Source organism: Hyla sarda, unplaced genomic scaffold, assembly GCF_029499605.1.
Source record: "Hyla sarda isolate aHylSar1 unplaced genomic scaffold, aHylSar1.hap1 scaffold_229, whole genome shotgun sequence".
Taxonomy (NCBI): domain Eukaryota; kingdom Metazoa; phylum Chordata; class Amphibia; order Anura; family Hylidae; genus Hyla; species Hyla sarda.
Window position 1 is genome coordinate 131338 of NW_026608969.1, and position 19814 is coordinate 151151.

The window sequence follows — 19814 nt, forward strand, 5'->3', positions numbered from 1 at the left end:
GGGGTCGGGTGTTCACTTAGTTCCGTCTCTGGTACCTCAGAGACGGTCACCCCTGAAACCTCCTCCTGGCAGGGAGGAGGGGGGGTATCCCCTATGGGGACCTGTGGAGGAACGTCACTTGGGTTCCCTGCATCCGCAGGTACTTCCATCGGCTCCCCCTGGACCGCCTCCGAATAGAGTCTTCTGGAGCCCCTCCGCCTTTTAACCTTCACCTCTCCACCCGGATCATCGCTCTCAGGGGGACCCTGAGCCAGAGGTTGCTGAGGAGCGGATTCGGCCGCCGTCCGCTCCTCTCTTAACCCAGCATGCTCCTGGGGGCCAGTTTTTTCACCACTTGCACGTTTTTTGGCCATCCTCTGCTCTTTAGGGTCCCCTCCTTTTGCCTGAGGGGGGTCTTTCTCCTTCTCCATCTCACCGCTTACCTCTTGTGGGGGGGTAATCACTGGCTCTGCTTGCCTCGGCTGGTGTCCCGGTTGCTGTCCTTGCTGCCTCCAGGGTTGCCACTGCTGCTCCGTCCTATGTCTGTGGGGACAAGAGGAGAAAAGGTGACCGAATTGTTGACAGAAATTGCACCTCCCTCCTCTTGTGCATTTCTCTGTCTCGTGCTGTGTGCTACCACATTTTTTGCATGTACTTTCACAGTTTTCTTTTGTGTGTCCATATCTGTGACACTTCCTGCAGTAGCTTGGCATCCCCGCATAAAAGAGGTCGCCACACATATTATTTATTTTAAAACGAGCTGGTGGTAGTTGTATTCCCCCTGGCAATCTGTCATCTTTTTTGCATGTAACCTGAAATCTCCACTTAGATGTCCAGATGCCACAGCTGTTCATGATTTTTCCTCTGCACTCAACCTTACTAAAATAGACTTGTAAAAACAACTCAACATCGTGTAGGTTGGCGAAAGGGGAATACATCTTTACTACCACCAGCTTAATATCGTCTAGAACGTGCTCAATAATCCGGACACCCTGAAGCTTCTTGTCTTTACTCGCAGCAGCTCTGGTAACAAAATCTCTGTGGATGCCATTTTGTGTGAATGTCACATCAAAAATTTTACGCTTCGGGTAGTCCTGGATTGCCAATATCTCGCCCTTCTGTATTCCGAAAACTCCTCCGAGCACGTCCTCTACTACGAATTTCAAATCGTCCGCCCTTTTGGTATCATCCGTGAGAATGACTCTCACGGTGTTTTTGATCCTTGCGTATGCCGGCACAGAACCTGGATCCGGATCATCATCCATGGTTCTAACCTCTCTCCACCCGAAGGTCTTGAGAGGCGATCGCTACTCGTTACCCTGGGACTAGGCCCTCTCCCCAATAGCAACAAGTGGGTGAAGCCCAGGCAATAAACCTGGGCGATCCCACAAGGCCGAGGAGAGGGGTACCCGAGTACCTTCTGACCAGATCTCCTGTATTACTACACTTGATCTTAGCCAAAAGGCCGAGAAGCGATAACCGTGAAAGGGGCGGGCCCAACAAGGTCCCCTTCATGGGCACTATCACTGCTTGCTGTCAGGGAGGCTGCCAGACAATTTTCCATGCACACTCTGGGCTGGGGGGCAGTCAACCACCAGTACACACAGCAGAACCTAAACCCATACCATTATTGCTAAGCAGCAAGACAGGGGCCCATTGCACTCCCACGGGGCCTTTTTAAATGCAATCCATAACCCGGATTTGCCAGGAACCCTTCTTACTCCTCCTACTTGCATGTGACACTGGGCTTAGGATCTGCATAGGAAACACACACACAAGCACACACCTACCTTTGTTGCCTGCAGATGCCTCCTTGGCTGTCCCCAAACGGTATCAAACCAACACCCACGGGAAGCTGTAAGCATAGAGGACATGCCTGCACCCCATTGGACTTACCTGTGTGGGTTAAATCCGGGTTATTTGACAACCTATGGCGGTGATGGTTCTGCTCAGGCAGAGCAGTGCTGATGCTCCTCATAAAGCTGTCGCTGCTGTGAAGGTTCTAGGTGACATCACAAATCCCTATGGTTACATACACAACAAAGCTGGGTTGTTGTTGTTTACACTCTGCAAGTCCTGTGGAAGTGAGTGACATCATAGCACTGTAGTTCTGAGGGTTCTAGATGGATGCAACAATCTCCTGTTGCTTCTATGAAGGCCATAATAGACGACATCACCAAACAGCTCCATAGTCACATACACAGCAAAGGAGAGATGTTGTTTACACCTAGTGATGTCAGTGGTATTGAGTGACATCACAGCACAGTGCTAAGGCTCCTGGGCCTGGACACAGCAGCGGCTGCAATATCTCAACGGAGAATACGTTTATATATATGTGTGTGTGTGCGCGTATATATATATATATATATATATATATATATATATATATTTCTCCGCCGAAATCACTTTTAAACCCATTTCCACCTTTTTTTCCCTTCTCTTCCTCTTACTTTTTTTTCACGTTTTTTTACGTTTTTCTCCTTTTCGCCTCTTTTCTGGGCGTATTATTCTTCTTTTTCTTCTTTTTTTTCGTCTAATGCATACCCCATCAGTGCAGCAATGCTTATTCAATACCGCCAGCAGATGGAGACACTGGGGGATAATTTTCTAAGGATTTATACTGATTTTTCCTGTCTGAATTTGTCGCACAGAAAGTTGCAGGCCAAATATGTGTGACATTTCTGCGACTTTAGCTTCTAGAGCATTTTTACAACATTATACATAGGTGCTGAATACATAAAAAGCGACTGTTCAGCAACAGACAAGTCGCATCGGCTGAAAGTAGGCCAGAATGTCAGTCCATGTTGGAGCAGGTTTAGATACAGTCTAAAGCATAGATCTCAAAGTCTGTGCACAGAATTTAGCAAGGGCCTCGCACCTTCTGATGCATCAGGTAGGTGCACAATAGCATAGCCTAACCCTCTGTACTTTGGTCTATATTGATGCGGGACATAGACAGCCAGCTGATGACCAATCCATTAGTGCAATGGATGGCTGGAAGCATTTGTCTTTGCCTTTGCAATACCACAGAAGCAATGCATGGTCAATGTACAGCAATGACACACCTGTGTGAACAGCCAGGAGACCCCCCCCCCCATGTTATGTTACATAGTTACATAGTTAGTACGGTCGAAAAAAGACATATGTCCATCAAGTTCAACCAGGGAATTAAGGGGTAGGGGTGTGGCGCGATATTGGGGAAGGGATGAGATTTTATATTTCTTCATAAGCATTAATCTTATTTTGTCAATTAGGAACATTCAGCACCCACCCGCTATCAAGGCAGCTGCCTATCATGTCATGCCCTACCTGCACAGGTGTGCTGGCTACTCAAATGATCCAATTAAGGAGGCCATTTAGTCAGCAGCAGCAGAAGTCCTGTGCCTGGACGCTCCAACAGCGGCCAGACACAAGCAGAAGCAGAAGCAGCAGAAGCAGCACCACCTTTTGTTTTTTGGCTGCAGCAGCAGCAAGGCCCACAGGGCTGGCTAGCTGGCTAGCCAGCAAGCAGGTAGCAATGAAAGTAGGAATCTTTCTTTTTAACCCTGTAAGGGGGTGGTGCACTGTACCCGAAGATACTGCCATATCGGGTCAATGCATAGGGCGACGGAAGCAAGCTTCGAAATCGGCCCCCGTTCTCAAAAATCCATTTAATATATGGTCCCCAGATAGGGGACGTATCAGATATTAAACTGATAAGAACAGATTTTTTTTTAACTTGACTACCCTTACGGGGGCAACTTTATTAAAAATTAAATAATGTTAACAAAGTTGTGCAAATATGTCAATAAATACAGTTACATATAAATAACATATTTACAACATATTAAAACATAAAATGGGCACTTGGTGGCTTTACAAGATAGAATTCCATTCTTTTAAAAACCATTTTCTAGATAAAAGCGGAAATCTCTTCTTGTCTAAAAGATAGTACTGGTACATTTCATAAAAACAGATAGATAAAATGTCCTTCACAGATAAAACCTCATGCTTGAACAATAAAATATTCCTGGCCTTCCACAGAGCTGCCTTCACACAGTTTATGATCTTCCATGCAATAGTCTCTTGAGTCCGTGTTGGGCATTCCAGGCAACCATAAAAAACCACTGCAATATTTAAGTCTTTTAGTCCAGTTATCCTTTTTACCAGAGGGAGTATCTTTGTCCATATTTTCTGCGAGTAAAAACAAGTCCATATTAGATGGTGCACGGTCTCCTCTTGTCGGCATCCCTCCCTCGGGCAGGTTGCAGAGTTGGATAATCCTCTTCGGTGCTGGAATGCCCGGCATGGAAGACACTCGTGTGCGCAGCTCCAGGCCAGGTCCTTCTGTGAATTAAAAAGATAATTAATACTCAACATCTTCCAAATCTGTATACACTTCTGTTCGTTAAAATTTTTGATGGGAGTCACGGTACTGGTTTCTTTTATTTCCTTTAGTAGTTTTTTGCTATTGCACAGATCCTGAACACTTTTACCTTTAAAATTATATAAGTTTAAAATTTTTCCTAAAATCATGTATTGAGGGGGTAAATTCAAAGAATAAGGGCAACTTAAAACTGTAGAAAACCAGCCGTTCCTCCGCATAAAATAACCAGTATTAAAACGAACAAAATAAGACCAGTAGCTATCTTTAAAAACAGTAGTAAAACACATGCTAAAAAACTTTATTAAAAGGAAAGCTTTAAAATCTGGAAAATCCTTACCGCCCCTGGAGTTCGGTTTTATCACAATTTGTCTCTTTAATTTTTCGCTCTTAGAACTCCAAAAGAAAGTAAAACAAGCTTTTGTTATTTTCTTTAGAACCATTTCGGGGGTGGGAAAACCAGACTTAAATACAATAAAATAGGTAAAAGCACCATTTTTGTAATTAAAACCTTCCCTTCCATTGTAAGTTCTCGCATGTTCCACATACATATTTTCTTATTTATTTTTTGAGCCACCAAGTCCATGCTATTAAAACCATTATTAGACTCGTCAAAGGAGACACCTAAAATCTGCACCGACTCAGACACAGGGACGGGCACATCATACAAAGGCATTCCGCCTATGTTTAAAATGTTACTTTTGTTAAAATTGACTTTAAAACCGGAGGCACAATTAAAATATTGAATCTGTTTTAGCGTCTTCTGAAGCGATGGGGTGTCCCTGCAAAACACCGCAACATCGTCCATGTACCCCACTACCTTCGCCTCTAGTCCCCCTCCTCCTGGCAGGGGGACTCCATGGATCTGCTTATCCTTTCGTATTGTACATAAAAGAGGCTCTATTGCGCAAATGAAGAGTAGTGGGGACAAGGGACACCCCTGCTTCACTCCGGAATTTAAAATCACGCCCTGTGTCTTAAAACCATTTACTAAAATTTTACTAGTACAGTTATCATAAAAAGCTCTAAGAGACAATAAAAAGCCATCAGGTATACCCATTTTCTCTAAAACCTTAAAAAGATAAAAATGTGACACCCTGTCGAAAGCTTTTTCAAAATCTATGGATAAAACCGCCAGCTTTCCTTTTCTTAATTTGGTGTCGCTAATTACATCCTTTAAAAGGTTTAGGTTCTCCCATAAACTCCTCCCAGGCACCCCACAGACTTGGTTTGTATGAATTATTTTATGCATTACGTTCTTTAAGCGGTTAGCACACAGTTTCGCCATTATTTTATAGTCGCAGTTCAGAAGGGTGATTGGTCTCCAGTTTTTGAGTTCCGACCGGTCTCCCTTTTTGAATAGCAGGGAGACATCACCCTTCTTCCATGAGCCTGGGAGGATTTTAGACTTAAAGACTTCCGTAAAAAGGGAGAACAAATCTTCTTTTAAAATACCATAAAAAGTAACATAAAATTCAATGGGTATACCATCCGGCCCAGGCACTTTACCTGTTTTAAAACTCTTGACGGTCTCTAAAATCTCCTGCTCTGAAATATTCTGCAATAAAAAAGACTGTGAGACAGGATCTAAAAAATTGGTGATCTCCTTTAACGAGTCATTCATAAAACATTCATCAATGTGTTTTACATTAAAAAGATCCGCATAAAACTCTTGCACCTTTTTTAAAATACCCTGTACATCATTCACTCCTTCAATGTTTTCTATTAACCTTCTATTTTCATGTATTTTCTTAAAAAAATACCTGGAGCAGGTCTCGTTTTCCTCAAGATGCTGTATTCGAGACCTAAAGATAATTTCTTTTCCTTTCTGCTCCAGGCACTTAGTTATTTCTTTTTTAAGATCATGTACCTCCTTCTCCACCTCCATCCCATGTGCTCTGAATTTGTACAGGGTTTGCAGACGAGTATTTAGGATATTATAAAATTCACGTTTTTCTTTAGCTTTCCTAACCCCAACACGGATAAAAAATTCTTTTATTTTTAGTTTCATTTTTTCCCACCAGATACTGGTGGGAGTGTTGGGGTCTTTTACTCGTCTGCATTCCTTGTAAAAGGTGATAAAATCTGATAAAACCTGCGGATCTTCTAAAAGGGACACGTTTAACTTCCAGGCATTCCTACCAGTTCTCCTTTTAAAATCACTTTTAACTTTAAAATACAATAATTTATGGTCAGAAAAAACATTGGTAAAAAGATCACAGTTAAAAGGCAGTACTTGATAAGAACAAAAAATAAAATCTATCCTGGAGCTACAGCTTGCATTGCTCCAGGTAACACCGTCTTCCTCTGGTATGTTAAAATTACATTTTTTAAAAACATCAGTGAGATTAAAATCTAAAATCAAGTTTTTTAACATAAAAGACGTCTTATCATAGTTCCTACTCACTGCGTTCGAAAAACGGCGTTCTCCCCTTAAAATACAATTAAAATCACCTGATAAAACAAGAGGACTAGAATTGTTAATAAAAAGGGGTAAAATCTCCAACATTTTTATTCTTTCATTCTTATCAGGAGAACCATAAAAATTTAAAAACTGCCATTTGATACCATTAATAAAAGCGTTGACCAATAAAATTCTGCCTGGTAAAATTTCGTTAAAACTCTCAATTAAAACGTTCCCTTTAAAAAGTATGGCGACCCCTGCTGATCTGGACTCATTTGATCCAGACCAGACTGATGGACCGTGCACCCAATCATCTTCATATTCTTTATAATTTAATCTGTGCGGGATGCCACATTCCTGCAGGAAAAGGACGGAAGCAGCAAAAACCGACAAGTAATTAAATAGGGCAACCCTTCTTACTCTGGCGCTCACACTTCTCACGTTCAAGGACAGACCGGACAACTCAGCCATGGGAATGTACAAGAAAACGTCTTACACCTCTGATTCCCCCTCCGAAGCCTCATACCCCCCAAAATCTGACTCAACTGTACGCATAGAGGAAGCAGGAGAGGAGGCACCATCACTCAGCCGACCCCCCTCCTCCATCATGATTGAGGCATAGTTGTTCTCGGGCATCCTGGCAATCAGGGCTCCAGACTCATTGGGTTCTTCCACCTCTTGCCCCTCCATAGGGGTCGGGTGTTCACTTAGTTCCGTCTCTGGTACCTCAGAGACGGTCACCCCTGAAACCTCCTCCTGGCAGGGAGGAGGGGGGGTATCCCCTATGGGGACCTGTGGAGGAACGTCACTTGGGTTCCCTGCATCCGCAGGTACTTCCATCGGCTCCCCCTGGACCGCCTCCGAATAGAGTCTTCTGGAGCCCCTCCGCCTTTTAACCTTCACCTCTCCACCCGGATCATCGCTCTCAGGGGGACCCTGAGCCAGAGGTTGCTGAGGAGCGGATTCGGCCGCCGTCCGCTCCTCTCTTAACCCAGCATGCTCCTGGGGGCCAGTTTTTTCACCACTTGCACGTTTTTTGGCCATCCTCTGCTCTTTAGGGTCCCCTCCTTTTGCCTGAGGGGGGTCTTTCTCCTTCTCCATCTCACCGCTTACCTCTTGTGGGGGGGTAATCACTGGCTCTGCTTGCCTCGGCTGGTGTCCCGGTTGCTGTCCTTGCTGCCTCCAGGGTTGCCACTGCTGCTCCGTCCTATGTCTGTGGGGACAAGAGGAGAAAAGGTGACCGAATTGTTGACAGAAATTGCACCTCCCTCCTCTTGTGCATTTCTCTGTCTCGTGCTGTGTGCTACCACATTTTTTGCATGTACTTTCACAGTTTTCTTTTGTGTGTCCATATCTGTGACACTTCCTGCAGTAGCTTGGCATCCCCGCATAAAAGAGGTCGCCACACATATTATTTATTTTAAAACGAGCTGGTGGTAGTTGTATTCCCCCTGGCAATCTGTCATCTTTTTTGCATGTAACCTGAAATCTCCACTTAGATGTCCAGATGCCACAGCTGTTCATGATTTTTCCTCTGCACTCAACCTTACTAAAATAGACTTGTAAAAACAACTCAACATCGTGTAGGTTGGCGAAAGGGGAATACATCTTTACTACCACCAGCTTAATATCGTCTAGAACGTGCTCAATAATCCGGACACCCTGAAGCTTTTTGTCTTTACTCGCAGCAGCTCTGGTAACAAAATCTCTGTGGATGCCATTTTGTGTGAACGTCACATCAAAAATTTTACGCTTCGGGTAGTCCTGGATTGCCAATATCTCGCCCTTCTGTATTCCGAAAACTCCTCCGAGCACGTCCTCTACTACGAATTTCAAATCGTCCGCCCTTTTGGTATCATCCGTGAGAATGACTCTCACGGTGTTTTTGATCCTTGCGTATGCCGGCACAGAACCTGGATCCGGATCATCATCCATGGTTCTAACCTCTCTCCACCCGAAGGTCTTGAGAGGCGATCGCTACTCGTTACCCTGGGACTAGGCCCTCTCCCCAATAGCAACAAGTGGGCGATCCCACAAGGCCGAGGAGAGGGGTACCCGAGTACCTTCTGACCAGATCTCCTGTATTACTACACTTGATCTTAGCCAAAAGGCCGAGAAGCGATAACCGTGAAAGGGGCGGGCCCAACAAGGTCCCCTTCATGGGCACTATCACTGCTTGCTGTCAGGGAGGCTGCCAGACAATTTTCCATGCACACTCTGGGCTGGGGGGCAGTCAACCACCAGTACACACAGCAGAACCTAAACCCATACCATTATTGCTAAGCAGCAAGACAGGGGCCCATTGCACTCCCACGGGGCCTTTTTAAATGCAATCCATAACCCGGATTTGCCAGGAACCCTTCTTACTCCTCCTACTTGCATGTGACACTGGGCTTAGGATCTGCATAGGAAACACACACACAAGCACACACCTACCTTTGTTGCCTGCAGATGCCTCCTTGGCTGTCCCCAAACGGTATCAAACCAACACCCACGGGAAGCTGTAAGCATAGAGGACATGCCTGCACCCCATTGGACTTACCTGTGTGGGTTAAATCCGGGTTATTTGACAACCTATGGCGGTGATGGTTCTGCTCAGGCAGAGCAGTGCTGATGCTCCTCATAAAGCTGTCGCTGCTGTGAAGGTTCTAGGTGACATCACAAATCCCTATGGTTACATACACAACAAAGCTGGGTTGTTGTTGTTTACACTCTGCAAGGCCTATGGAAGTGAGTGACATCATAGCACTGTAGTTCTGAGGGTTCTAGATGGATGCAACAATCTCCTGTTGCTTCTGTGAAGGCCATAATAGACGACATCACCAAACAGCTCCATAGTCACATACACAGCAAAGGAGAGATGTTGTTTACACCTAGTGATGTCAGTGGTATTGAGTGACATCACAGCACAGTGCTAAGGCTCCTGGGCCTGGACACAGCAGCGGCTGCAATATCTCAACGGAGAATACGTTTATATATATGTGTGTGTGTGCGCGTATATATATATATATATATATATATATATATATATATATATATATATATTTCTCCGCCGAAATCACTTTTAAACCCATTTCCACCTTTTTTTCCCTTCTCTTCCTCTTACTTTTTTTTCACGTTTTTTTACGTTTTTCTCCTTTTCGCCTCTTTTCTGGGCGTATTATTCTTCTTTTTCTTCTTTTTTTTCGTCTAATGCATACCCCATCAGTGCAGCAATGCTTATTCAATACCGCCAGCAGATGGAGACACTGGGGGATAATTTTCTAAGGATTTATACTGATTTTTCCTGTCTGAATTTGTCGCACAGAAAGTTGCAGGCCAAATATGTGTGACATTTCTGCGACTTTAGCTTCTAGAGCATTTTTACAACATTATACATAGGTGCTGAATACATAAAAAGCGACTGTTCAGCGACAGACAAGTCGCATCGGCTGAAAGTAGGCCAGAATGTCAGTCCATGTTGGAGCAGGTTTAGATACAGTCTAAAGCATAGATCTCAAAGTCTGTGCACAGAATTTAGCAAGGGCCTCGCACCTTCTGATGCATCAGGTAGGTGCACAATAGCATAGCCTAACCCTCTGTACTTTGGTCTATATTGATGCGGGACATAGACAGCCAGCTGATGACCAATCCATTAGTGCAATGGATGGCTGGAAGCATTTGTCTTTGCCTTTGCAATACCACAGAAGCAATGCATGGTCAATGTACAGCAATGACACACCTGTGTGAACAGCCAGGAGACCCCCCCCCCCATGTTATGTTACATAGTTACATAGTTAGTACGGTCGAAAAAAGACATATGTCCATCAAGTTCAACCAGGGAATTAAGGGGTAGGGGTGTGGCGCGATATTGGGGAAGGGATGAGATTTTATATTTCTTCATAAGCATTAATCTTATTTTGTCAATTAGGAACATTCAGCACCCACCCGCTATCAAGGCAGCTGCCTATCATGTCATGCCCTACCTGCACAGGTGTGCTGGCTACTCAAATGATCCAATTAAGGAGGCCATTTAGTCAGCAGCAGCAGAAGTCCTGTGCCTGGACGCTCCAACAGCGGCCAGACACAAGCAGAAGCAGAAGCAGCAGCAGCAGCACCTTTTGTTTTTTGGCTGCAGCAGCAGCAAGGCCCACAGGGCTGGCTAGCTGGCTAGCCAGCAAGCAGGTAGCAATGAAAGTAGGAATCTTTCTTTTTAACCCTGTAAGGGGGTGGTGCACTGTACCCGAAGATACTGCCATATCGGGTCAATGCATAGGGCGACGGAAGCAAGCTTCGAAATCGGCCCCCGTTCTCAAAAATCCATTTAATATATGGTCCCCAGATAGGGGACGTATCAGATATTAAACTGATAAGAACAGATAGTACACTTGATCTTAGCCAAAAGGCCGAGAAGCGATAACCGTGAAAGGGGCGGGCCCAACAAGGTCCCCTTCATGGGCACTATCACTGCTTGCTGTCAGGGAGGCTGCCAGACAATTTTCCATGCACACTCTGGGCTGGGGGGCAGTCAACCACCAGTACACACAGCAGAACCTAAACCCATACCATTATTGCTAAGCAGCAAGACAGGGGCCCATTGCACTCCCACGGGGCCTTTTTAAATGCAATCCATAACCCGGATTTGCCAGGAACCCTTCTTACTCCTCCTACTTGCATGTGACACTGGGCTTAGGATCTGCATAGGAAACACACACACAAGCACACACCTACCTTTGTTGCCTGCAGATGCCTCCTTGGCTGTCCCCAAACGGTATCAAACCAACACCCACGGGAAGCTGTAAGCATAGAGGACATGCCTGCACCCCATTGGACTTACCTGTGTGGGTTAAATCCGGGTTATTTGACAACCTATGGCGGTGATGGTTCTGCTCAGGCAGAGCAGTGCTGATGCTCCTCATAAAGCTGTCGCTGCTGTGAAGGTTCTAGGTGACATCACAAATCCCTATGGTTACATACACAACAAAGCTGGGTTGTTGTTGTTTACACTCTGCAAGGCCTGTGGAAGTGAGTGACATCATAGCACTGTAGTTCTGAGGGTTCTAGATGGATGCAACAATCTCCTGTTGCTTCTATGAAGGCCATAATAGACGACATCACCAAACAGCTCCATAGTCACATACACAGCAAAGGAGAGATGTTGTTTACACCTAGTGATGTCAGTGGTATTGAGTGACATCACAGCACAGTGCTAAGGCTCCTGGGCCTGGACACAGCAGCGGCTGCAATATCTCAACGGAGAATACGTTTATATATATGTGTGTGTGTGCGCGTATATATATATATATATATATATATATATATATATATATATATTTCTCCGCCAAAATCACTTTTAAACCCATTTCCACCTTTTTTTCCCTTCTCTTCCTCTTACTTTTTTTTCACGTTTTTTTACGTTTTTCTCCTTTTCGCCTCTTTTCTGGGCGTATTATTCTTCTTTTTCTTCTTTTTTTTTGTCTAATGCATACCCCATCAGTGCAGCAATGCTTATTCAATACCCCCAGCAGATGGTGACACTGGGGGATAATTTTCTAAGGATTTATACTGATTTTTCCTGTCTGAATTTGTCGCACAGAAAGTTGCAGGCCAAATATGTGTGACATTTCTGCGACTTTAGCTTCTAGAGCATTTTTACAACATTATACATAGGTGCTGAATACATAAAAAGCGACTGTTCAGCGACAGACAAGTCGCATCGGCTGAAAGTAGGCCAGAATGTCAGTCCATGTTGGAGCAGGTTTAGATACAGTCTAAAGCATAGATCTCAAAGTCTGTGCACAGAATTTAGCAAGGGCCTCGCACCTTCTGATGCATCAGGTAGGTGCACAATAGCATAGCCTAACCCTCTGTACTTTGGTCTATATTGATGCGGGACATAGACAGCCAGCTGATGACCAATCCATTAGTGCAATGGATGGCTGGAAGCATTTGTCTTTGCCTTTGCAATACCACAGAAGCAATGCATGGTCAATGTACAGCAATGACACACCTGTGTGAACAGCCAGGAGACCCCCCCCCCCATGTTATGTTACATAGTTACATAGTTAGTACGGTCGAAAAAAGACATATGTCCATCAAGTTCAACCAGGGAATTAAGGGGTAGGGGTGTGGCGCGATATTGGGGAAGGGATGAGATTTTATATTTCTTCATAAGCATTAATCTTATTTTGTCAATTAGGAACATTCAGCACCCACCCGCTATCAAGGCAGCTGCCTATCATGTCATGCCCTACCTGCACAGGTGTGCTGGCTACTCAAATGATCCAATTAAGGAGGCCATTTAGTCAGCAGCAGCAGAAGTCCTGTGCCTGGACGCTCCAACAGCGGCCAGACACAAGCAGAAGCAGAAGCAGCACCACCTTTTGTTTTTTGGCTGCAGCAGCAGCAAGGCCCACAGGGCTGGCTAGCTGGCTAGCCAGCAAGCAGGTAGCAATGAAAGTAGGAATCTTTCTTTTTAACCCTGTAAGGGGGTGGTGCACTGTACCCGAAGATACTGCCATATCGGGTCAATGCATAGGGCGACGGAAGCAAGCTTCGAAATCGGCCCCCGTTCTCAAAAATCCATTTAATATATGGTCCCCAGATAGGGGACGTATCAGATATTAAACTGATAAGAACAGATACTACACTTGATCTTAGCCAAAAGGCCGAGAAGCGATAACCATGAAAGGGGCGGCCCAACAAGGTCCCCTTCATGGGCACTATCACTGCTTGCTGTCAGGGAGGCTGCCAGACAATTTTCCATGCACACTCTGGGCTGGGGGGCAGTCAACCACCAGTACACACAGCAGAACCTAAACCCATACCATTATTGCTAAGCAGCAAGACAGGGGCCCATTGCACTCCCACGGGGCCTTTTTAAATGCAATCCATAACCCGGATTTGCCAGGAACCCTTCTTACTCCTCCTACTTGCATGTGACACTGGGCTTAGGATCTGCATAGGAAACACACACACAAGCACACACCTACCTTTGTTGCCTGCAGATGCCTCCTTGGCTGTCCCCAAACGGTATCAAACCAACACCCACGGGAAGCTGTAAGCATAGAGGACATGCCTGCACCCCATTGGACTTACCTGTGTGGGTTAAATCCGGGTTATTTGACAACCTATGGCGGTGATGGTTCTGCTCAGGCAGAGCAGTGCTGATGCTCCTCATAAAGCTGTCGCTGCTTTGAAGGTTCTAGGTGACATCACAAATCCCTATGGTTACATACACAACAAAGCTGGGTTGTTGTTGTTTACACTCTGCAAGGCCTGTGGAAGTGAGTGACATCATAGCACTGTAGTTCTGAGGGTTCTAGATGGATGCAACAATCTCCTGTTGCTTCTATGAAGGCCATAATAGACGACATCACCAAACAGCTCCATAGTCACATACACAGCAAAGGAGAGATGTTGTTTACACCTAGTGATGTCAGTGGTATTGAGTGACATCACAGCACAGTGCTAAGGCTCCTGGGCCTGGACACAGCAGCGGCTGCAATATCTCAACGGAGAATACGTTTATATATATGTGTGTGTGTGCGCGTATATATATATATATATATATATATATATATATATATATATATATATATATATATATATATATTTCTCCGCCGAAATCACTTTTAAACCCATTTCCACCTTTTTTTCCCTTCTCTTCCTCTTACTTTTTTTTCACGTTTTTTTACGTTTTTCTCCTTTTCGCCTCTTTTCTGGGCGTATTATTCTTCTTTTTCTTCTTTTTTTTCGTCTAATGCATACCCCATCAGTGCAGCAATGCTTATTCAATACCGCCAGCAGATGGAGACACTGGGGGATAATTTTCTAAGGATTTATACTGATTTTTCCTGTCTGAATTTGTCGCACAGAAAGTTGCAGGCCAAATATGTGTGACATTTCTGCGACTTTAGCTTCTAGAGCATTTTTACAACATTATACATAGGTGCTGAATACATAAAAAGCGACTGTTCAGCGACAGACAAGTCGCATCGGCTGAAAGTAGGCCAGAATGTCAGTCCATGTTGGAGCAGGTTTAGATACAGTCTAAAGCATAGATCTCAAAGTCTGTGCACAGAATTTAGCAAGGGCCTCGCACCTTCTGATGCATCAGGTAGGTGCACAATAGCATAGCCTAACCCTCTGTACTTTGGTCTATATTGATGCGGGACATAGACAGCCAGCTGATGACCAATCCATTAGTGCAATGGATGGCTGGAAGCATTTGTCTTTGCCTTTGCAATACCACAGAAGCAATGCATGGTCAATGTACAGCAATGACACACCTGTGTGAACAGCCAGGAGACACCCCCCCCCATGTTATGTTACATAGTTACATAGTTAGTACGGTCGAAAAAAGACATATGTCCATCAAGTTCAACCAGGGAATTAAGGGGTAGGGGTGTGGCGCGATATTGGGGAAGGGATGAGATTTTATATTTCTTCATAAGCATTAATCTTATTTTGTCAATTAGGAACATTCAGCACCCACCCGCTATCAAGGCAGCTGCCTATCATGTCATGCCCTACCTGCACAGGTGTGCTGGCTACTCAAATGATCCAATTAAGGAGGCCATTTAGTCAGCAGCAGCAGAAGTCCTGTGCCTGGACGCTCCAACAGCGGCCAGACACAAGCAGAAGCAGAAGCAGCAGAAGCAGCAGCAGCACCACCGTTTGTTTTTTGGCTGCAGCAGCAGCAAGGCCCACAGGGCTGGCTAGCTGGCTAGCCAGCAAGCAGGTAGCAATGAAAGTAGGAATCTTTCTTTTTAACCCTGTAAGGGGGTGGTGCACTGTACCCGAAGATACTGCCATATCGGGTCAATGCATAGGGCGACGGAAGCAAGCTTCGAAATCGGCCCCCGTTCTCAAAAATCCATTTAATATATGGTCCCCAGATAGGGGACGTATCAGATATTAAACTGATAAGAACAGATTTTTTTTTTTTTTTTTTTTTTTTTTTTTACATTTTTATTGAAAAAACTCAAAAACTTAAATACATCACAAAAAATGTTTACAATACATCAAATACTGTTTTCCATAAATGTAAATTCCACATAGCTAATGCTTTTTTCTGCCCATATCTCTTTTTATCAATTAAATAGTACAAGTAAACTTCACTGTATATCATCTTCAAACATTCTTTTTCACAAATAAAATCTCTTTTGAAGACAAGGATATTACGAACTTTCCATAATACATTTTTTGTACAGTTGATAAAAATCCACAAAATTCTCTCTTTTTCTTTCGTAACTCCATCACTTTTGCCATATAAAACAACTTCATGATTTAAAACTTTTAGACCTGTTAGGAATTTCAATAAAGAACCAATTAGTCTAAAAACCTTTTGTGCAAAATAACAATTCCAGAAAAGGTGCAAAACAGTTTCATCTATATTGCAATTATCCCGGGGACAGACACATACAGCATTTAGACCTCTTCTATATTGGAAAAATCTTACCGGAAGACACTCATGGATAATCATCCATGCTAAATCCTTGTGCTCATTAAAAGGATATGGCTCGTTTACCTTTTTCCATATTTGTACACACCTATTATAAGAAAAATTAGAGACCATACATATTTCTTCTTGCAAATTTAACTGTACTTCTATCTTGCGAGCATCCCTCAAGGTTAACAAGTCAAAGTCTTTAAGGTTATACATACGTATAATTTTTTCTAAGATGGCATAATGTTTAGGCGGAGTTAAAAGTACAGGAGAAGATAATGATAAAAACACCCATTCTCTTTTTCTAAAAATATGTCCCGCAGAGTACTTTAAAAAACAGGACCATACACTTTTCATAAAAAGTCCCCTAAAACACCAACTAAAAAACCTTAAGTATAAAAATTTTCTAATACAGGGAACCTGTTTTCCTCCATTTTTTTGTGACTTATACATAGTATCTCTTTTTAATTTTTCTGCTTTAGAACTCCATAGAAACTCAAAGAGAATCCTCTGAAGTTGCCTAGACATAAGTTCATTAGGAGGATAAATCATATTTAAATAGAGCATAATGGGTATTAGCATAGCCTTAATCACCAAAATTTTACCTTCTAAGGATAATTTCCTAAGGGACCAAAAGTCTACCTTTTTCTTTACCTTTTCTTTTACCATTAGCCAACTTTCCTCACCATTGTTATTTTTATCAAAGATGACTCCAAGGATTTTTATTTTTTCTGACTGTAATTTTAGGTTTGGTATTTGCACGTTTTCCCATTTACCTATATAAAAACAGTCACATTTAGATAAATTAAGTTTAAAAGCAGAAGCTTTACAAAAGAAATCAGTAACATCAACAACTCTTTGTAAAGAGAAGGCACTCTCACAAAAAACATTAATATCATCCATATAGCCACACACTTTAAGGGTGGCATTATTACCTCCAGGAACTGGCACTCCTTTTATTATTTTATCATTCCTTATTAAGTTTAACAGAGGTTCTATTGCACATATAAACAGTATAGGAGACAGAGGGCAGCCTTGCTTTACCCCTGATGATAAATTAATAAAATCTGTAAGGAAACCATTTATTAAAATCCTGCTAAAAGAACCTTTATATAAGAGAGCAATTTGCTTAATAAATATGTTAGGAAAACCCATGCGTTGTAAAACCATCCATAAAAAACAATGTGATACTCTATCGAACGCTTTATGAAAATCTAGAGATAGAATGGCTAGATTTTGATTCCGCTCTTGCTGATACCATATGACGTCCCTAATAGCATTTAAAGGTTCAGCTACACTCCTTCCTGGGACACCACATACCTGATCCACATGGATGACCTTGTACAAAAACGGCTTCATTCTGTTAACAAAAATTTTTGACATAATCTTATAATCAACATTAAGAAGCGTAATTGGTCTCCAATTTTCTAAGCTGTTCCTATCCCCCTTTTTGGGGATCAGAGACACTATACCACTCCTCCAAGATAAAGGTAGAACATCAGAATTAAAAGCCTCCTTAAAAATATTAAGCAAATCATCTTTAAAAATCTCCCAAAAGGTTTTATAAAACTCTACAGGAAGTCCATCAGAACCTGGTGTTTTACCTGTGGATAAACTTTTAGCAGCAATTTCTAATTCTTGGCATCTTACTTCTGTGCAAAGTGCATCTTGGTCCTCCTTACTTAAACCACAATCTAAAGTGCTTAGGAGAAAATTAGCAGCAGATATATCAATGGGTTTCTCATTAAACAGATCTTGATAAAAGGATTTAGCTTTGGATAACATTCCTACATTAGTAGTTTCATCCTCAATGTTAATCATTAACTTTTTTGTTTCCATTACCTTTTTAAAAAAGAATCTTGTACACTTTTCATCCTTCTCTTTACATTCAACTTTGGAGTTAAAAATTATTTCTTTCCCTTTGTTAGTTATAGCCTTCTGAATATCACTTTTAACACTTAAAATCAGATCGTCTACATATACACCCAGCTCTTTGAGTTGATAATAGGTTTGTAGTTTTGTGTTAAGATCTCTATACCATTTCAATTTCTCTTTTGTTTTTTTAACACCCATCTTAATAAAATACTCTTTAAATTTTACCTTGCAGAATTCCCACCATGCTAAAAGAGAATTAAAATTAGTCCTTGAGTTCTGCAATTTTTTAAAAAGATAGATAAAATTACATTTAATTTCTTCATCTTCAAGCAAAGAGACATTCAGACGCCAGACTCCTTTGGCTCTGCAAACCCCATCAAACTTACATGTAGCAGATAAAATCTTATGATCTGAAAAAAAGGTAGAAGTCAATTGCATATTCCCATAAAATGCAAATCCAGAAGCAAAAATATAATCAATCCTTGACATATAAAGGCTATTCCCCCAGGTATACCCAGGGTCATTAGGGAAAGAGGTTCTCCACAAATCTTTTAAATTAAAATCAACTATAAAATCCTTTAGTTGTTTTTCAGTCTTATCTTTCCTTTGTTCAGATCCTCCAGCCCGCTCCTCTCCTGCCATTATACAATTAAAATCACCAGCGATGATAAGCGGGGATGAACCCGGTAAATAAAACTGAATTTTCTCTAATAAATCAGATCTTTCATCCTTATCTGGAGAGGCATATACATTTAAAAGTCTCATATTCATGTCATTATAAATAATATGAACGAGCAGGGCTCTACCGGTACAATGTCTGTGAAGGAGGTAACTTTATACTCACTGCTCTTGAACAGTATGCCAACACCAGTCACTTTCCTCTCATTATCCCCTGACCACACAGACGGGCCAAGAGTCCATTCAGATCTCAAAGATGAATAATTGATATCATAATCAAAGGCACATTCCTGTAAAAATAAAATGTCTGTAGGCAAAGAAGACAAGAAAGAAAATAAAGCAGCCCTCCTCTCTGGGCTCTTCAAACTCCTCACATTGAAGGAGGAGATATTAACACTTGGTAGCTCCTGGGTCATTCATTATCCTCAGACAAAGAACCCCAATCTGTAGGTGGTGACACAAATTCCTCAATATTAACAGGGTCGGATGCTGTTATAACCTTTTGGCAGACAATCTCCACGTTCCCCTCGTCCGCACTAACTCGACCACTCCTTTTGATGTTAAGGCCCTTTTCCTCTTTCCGGTCTCTGCTTTTCCTCTTTCGCCGTTCTTCTACATCCATCTCCTCTGTATCCCTTCTGGGCGGTCCAGGACCCTCAACTTCCATGAGAGGAGAACCCCTCACTTCTGTCTCAGGTCCCACGACCTTCCCCGGGGACACAATGCTTTTGGAGACATGAGCCACAGCAGGTATCACAGGAATTCCGGTAGCAGAAGACTCAGGCATCACTTTCAGGGTGTGGGTCTTAGGCACAGGCACAGCATCCATGGAGCTCTTCCTCATCGAGGGACCAGCCGACGTAGCCACAATATTGGCCCAGGAGCGTTGAGGACAATCCTTAAAAGCGTGTCCTTTCTGCTTACACACATTACACAGAATCTCATTTTGACAGTCCAAAGTGGTGTGGCCTTTTTGGCCACATCTTTTGCAAATAACCACTTCCTCTTTGCAAGATTCTTGTGTATGACCATATTCATGGCATTTCCTGCAATAATACGGCATCCCAGGGTAGAATAAATAGCCA

The 19814-nt window shown here is 42.9% G+C and overlaps 3 non-coding genes and 2 pseudogenes across 3 annotated transcripts; all 5 read right to left on the bottom strand.

The window, feature by feature from the left end:
* Positions 1-1323: 1323 nt before the first annotated feature.
* Positions 1324-1456, bottom strand: LOC130321938 (U2 spliceosomal RNA; annotated as a pseudogene).
* Positions 1457-3532: 2076 nt separating this feature from the next.
* LOC130321895 (U2 spliceosomal RNA) lies at positions 3533-3723 on the bottom strand. The gene has a single exon (XR_008867539.1). It is a non-coding gene; the product is annotated as a U2 spliceosomal RNA (small nuclear RNA).
* Positions 3724-10952: 7229 nt separating this feature from the next.
* On the bottom strand, positions 10953-11143 carry LOC130321865 (U2 spliceosomal RNA). The gene has a single exon (XR_008867516.1). It is a non-coding gene; the product is annotated as a U2 spliceosomal RNA (small nuclear RNA).
* A 2071-nt stretch (positions 11144-13214) lies between these two features.
* Positions 13215-13405, bottom strand: LOC130321954 (U2 spliceosomal RNA). The gene has a single exon (XR_008867569.1). It is a non-coding gene; the product is annotated as a U2 spliceosomal RNA (small nuclear RNA).
* A 2105-nt stretch (positions 13406-15510) lies between these two features.
* LOC130321906 (U2 spliceosomal RNA) lies at positions 15511-15714 on the bottom strand (annotated as a pseudogene).
* Positions 15715-19814: the final 4100 nt, after the last annotated feature.